Below are 5,299 nucleotides of genomic sequence, written 5' to 3'. Positions count from 1 at the left end.
CTACATAATGAAATGAGAAAGGAAAAGATGAAATGTTTTTGAATCTAAAAGAATGGGATACAAGTCCAAAGCCAAGATATGCAGCTTTCTTAAATACAATGTATTACAGTCACTCATGCAAAGAAAAGAACAATCTTTGTAATATAACAGTTGAAGATCTAATTAAAAAGGGCATTTGTGACTTGGAAACAAACTATCAATGTACATCCTGTTGCTTCTACCTTAAGGAAAGAAGGACATATTTTTGTTTTTAACCTAAAGACATTGATAAGGGGTTCCTACATTATGTAGGCATACCTGGGTTTTGGTGCGTGACAAAACATCACATTATTAACAAAAATAATGTAATATATTCCCTGTTTCAGAAATGTCTCATAGATAAAATATCCAGTAAATGTAGTAATTGCAAGTATGAAACTACAAATGGATGTAAATATAACAGTTGATGACATACCATGTAAATATGCTAAATGTTATAAGCAAAATGTGTCAGATATGACTTATGATGAAGCTGTTTGGGGAACAAATAATATATTTGATAATGTAACATATATTACAATAGAGAATATAATTCCAGATGATTGTAATACAGAAGAAAAAACAAATAAAAGGCAGTTAATGTCTAATGCTGAAGTTCAGATATTGACAGGGCATTTATTAAGTGATGCAGTATTAATTGTCAGTGAAATTTCAGATATTAATGATGAAGACGTAAAGAGAGGATTGATGATCTTAAGAGATCACATGATAACTATGCTAATTGCTGCAATGTCTGATTTTACAATGGTAGATGAAGAAATGAAAGCAGTAACAATACTAAATTATTTAACAGCTATGAGATTAATTTTACAAGAAGGACACATTGATATTACACTATTAAATGTTACAAAAATTTCTACACAATTAAGTCTAACAGTAAAACAAACAGAAATTATGCTGCATATTTCAAAATCAATGATTTATAAGAGAATTAAAGCGTAGAATAACAAATAACCCAGAAGATTGTGTATGGGAAATATATATATATATTATGAGATGATAATACCTGGAAATGTATACACAACAAATTGGGAGATTGTTAATTTTGGGCATTTAATTAGTACTCCGAATCGTATGGCATTGTTACAAATTCAACATCCATATCAATATATTTCACAGTATTGTGATAGCTGGGAATATATTGAAACAGAAAATTGTGTTGATCTAGGATATTTAGTATGTGAAAATGTCTACAAACGAAAACCATGTGGAGTTGATAAACAAGACTCTGATTGTACTGTTAAAATTACGCCTCTACAATCACCATACACTCGCATAGAACCAATTCATAATGGGTCATATGTTGTGATTACTAGTCAAAATGATTGTAAAATCCCAATGCTGCAAGCTACAATGGTAACTGTTAATGAATCTGTAGAGTGTTATAATACAATTCTAACACCACCAGTGATTAAGAATATACATGCTAGATCACATTTAACAATGCAGGTACCCCATATTACATTGCAAATTCCATACATGACAGCACTCTGGGCTCATTTACATAACATGCAAGTGAGATTGGGCTCCTCCCATGAAGCAATTGAGAATTTGGTTAAAAGGGCACATGCAGACCTCTTAAGTATTGACTTGCATAAAGGGGACTTTCCTACCTGGATTAGAACTTTAGGTAAATCATTGATTCCAATAATGCCAGCATTGGGTAATGTTATTGGAGAAGGTTTAGTTTAACTACAGTGGGGAATGGTATCTTTGGAGACATACTGGGAATATGTACTATGTATTAATAGCCATAGTATTGTGTATAGTTTTATTTAGAATTTTTGTCCTTTTTTCCTAGGAGAAAATCTAAGTAAAAAAATATAATAAGCAATAATAGTAAAAAAAATAATAAGCAATAATTTGTCAACCTGTTTTCTTTTGAATGCAATACCAGAAAAGAAACGGCAAGCTTATTGTCATGTTATGCTATAATTCATATATGCTATATGTATATATCTTGCTAAGCTATAATTTATATGCCAATAACATCTGTAGAAGTAAAGATTTATTATTTTTATTATAAATGTATTTTTATTGTAAATGTAACCAGTATAAACTTATTGGTTAGAAACATTAATAATCCTTTATTTTCACGAAGAAAACCTGTGGATTACAATTTATTATCAACCTTTTTTATTTTTAAGTTTTTTTGCAAGCTTTTTAACTTAAAAGCTACTTGTTATCAGTGTCTCATTGAAAAGGAAAGTAATAAATTTACTCCTACGACACATTTCTATGAGGATATCTCTCCAAGCAAGAAATACCAAGCTAACTGGACATCTATAACTCATCCACTAATGAATCAAACACCAATTAACCAATTTCTAGCAAATGGATATTTTGGAGAATTTATTTATGACGTATTACTAAATGGCAAGTCATCTTCATATGAGGAGGATTTAAACTTTGTAACCTAAGGATTTACAGTTATTTAACGTTATAATCTTGTAACTTATAAAAGAAATACTAATATGCTTCAACGAAGCTTTATGGAGATTTCTTATTTGTATGAATCCGTCATACTTACATTGGCTGGGATCCAACTGTTTTTCTTACTGGCGCAGGAGTAAAACGTTTCTGTTCAACCAACAGTTTGCTTCAAACTTCAAATAATGGATTACAAACAAAATCTTGATTCTCCAATCCAGAGAAAAGTTTGCTGCAATAATTTCCATAACGGAATACAAACATGATGTTCTGTCTGGCTCAACGCTTCATGAATTAATTACAGATATACTCCTACTTGAAGAAGATTATGAAAAAGTTCAGTTTAATTCCTGGATCATTAATGTCTGACTTTATTTTGTTTGCATTATTAAGGACACTTTGATTTCATGTCCGTTACTCTGCTGAATCCCGGACATTAATGACGCATTTCTTTTTCTGTGGGAACAAAGGGCTGGACACTTTCTTATCTTTTCTTCAAGAATGTATTGGAGGGGCTGTAACAGGCTTTCATTAACTCTGTGATATACCTGTGCTTGTAAATGTAATTTTTAGTTAACAATGCATAACTTTGCAAATAAACTTTGTTTATAGCATGCTTGTCTCAATAAAAGCTGCTATGTAATGTTAGATTGCAAATTAATATTGCTATTCACTTGATAAATATGCCAACAGTAAGAAATACATTCTTTCAGCAAGACACTTATAACTAACTATAAATGATAGATTTCTTTTAAATCTATCATGTACAGCTTCTATACATAAAGACTGTACCTTGTTATAAGAGCCTGTTCACATAAATTGTGAAAAATATAATCTTTAATATGCTTATTTTGCAATATATGTATGATTATATTCAAATATATGTTTAAATGATGTACAATATGTACAATGTATAACTGAATACTTTTATATGTTTAAACAAAAGTCTTTTACAATATAAAAGGTTTTTATTATCTGTCTGCTAACATACTAACCAACTAACTAGTCTTAACATAAGATGTTATATGATTTAAAATGGAGGTTTATTCAACCTTGAATTTATAGCTCTAAAATGGATGCTCCTTGCAATTTAAAGTGCGTATGTCTAAACTCTTGTATAACAGATTATCAAGGCCACATAGTTGAAGATAGAAAAAGCTAGACAAGTTTTGTTGATGTTAAAATGATGCTAAAAATACATATAAAAAGAAAACAATAAATGATGACGTCATCCAAATAAAAAACTATAAAAACACCTTGTTGTAAACATGAGGCAGGTGACTCTGACAGGATATTATAGAGCATCTCTAAGGATAAGATTTGGTTGCAAAGAAGTCATTTTGAGTGGTATGTAACAATTGTTATTGAAAGCAAGTTTAAACTAAAAGTCTTTTAACTCTGTGTGTATATTGGATTTAAATTAATTTAATTTTATATTACTTCTGTAAGCTGATTTTTCTGTATAATAAAAATTTATTTTTAAACAATGTTATCTTCTCAAGTACCATTTCTTTATTGTACTCAAAACTTTATTTGTAAGAAATGAGACCTGTTTCACTGATATAATATTTAAAGTTCAGTGCTTGGAATTTATATTTCAATATAACTGTGCTTTAAGACCTTATAAGTGAATTAGGTGTGAACCACTACAGTACAAAAATACTTTTATTGCTTCCACATAGGGGCCAAACAAACAGTAATGTTTCAGGCTCAATACATGGCCTTATGTGCTTATTTAATACTAACCATATTCTCACAAATAGTTTATACATGGTACCAAAAATCTTATTCCAACACAATAATAATACTCCCAAATGTGATTAATTAGCTACATATAACACCCTCATAGTGGGAATTTAATATATCTTGTACAAACAAATTAAAATCAAATAAAAACAAAGTTAAAATTAAATAAAACAATTATTGGCTACTATTTAATTTTAAATTAGTTTAATTTATTATAGCACAATTCACCAAACTGTTGCAAAGTTACGAAAATACAGACCAGTCAAAGGCCCCATTTTATCAAAGGTCTTGCGGACCTGATCCAACAGTGCGGATCAGGTCCGCAAGACCTCGCTAAATGCGGAGAGCAATACGCTCTCCGCATTTAACATTGCACCAGCAGCTCACAAGAGCTGCTGGTGCAACGCCGCCCCCTGCAGACTCGCGGCTAATCGGACGCCAGCAGGGGGGTGTCAATCAACCCGATCGTATTCGATCGGGTTGATTTCCGGCGATTCCTGTCCTCCTGCTCAGAGCAGGCAGACAGGGTTATGGAGCAGCAGTCTTTAGACCGCTGCTTCATAAGTTGTGTTTCTGGCGAGTCTGAAGACTCGCCAGAAACACAGCCCTTCAAGCTCCATACGGAGCTTGATAAATGGGCCTGAAAGTCTGTTCATACCCTTTGGATACATAGTATCCAAATGGTAGATCCAGTACATTTGTATCCTTTTCAATGAATACTCCATATCACCTCCTCTTCTTGGTGTTTTGATTTCTTCTATAATCTGAAAGCGTATCTGACTTACATTATGGCTCTCTAAAATCTCTAAAAAATTATCTCTAAAAAATGACCAGCTACAGGAGCATCTTTGTTTCTACACCTTATATTTGACTTGTGTTCTGTGATTCTGTCATTTGCCTGCCTGGCCATTTGACCTATGTACATCAAAGAGCTGTCAGGGTTTCACCCTGCTTTCATTTGCTATTTGCTGCTGGCTGCCATTTTTACTTACCTGTCTCTCTCTGAGTCTGCTGCAGATTTTGTAATGCTGCTCACTCACCTAGGTGCCCTTCTATGGCCCAGGAGAACATCATCAGTGAGAGA

This window comes from Bombina bombina, chromosome 9, assembly GCF_027579735.1.
Source record: "Bombina bombina isolate aBomBom1 chromosome 9, aBomBom1.pri, whole genome shotgun sequence".
In the NCBI taxonomy this organism is placed as follows: Eukaryota; Metazoa; Chordata; class Amphibia; order Anura; family Bombinatoridae; genus Bombina; species Bombina bombina.
Note: the sequence above shows the minus strand (reverse complement) of the source record.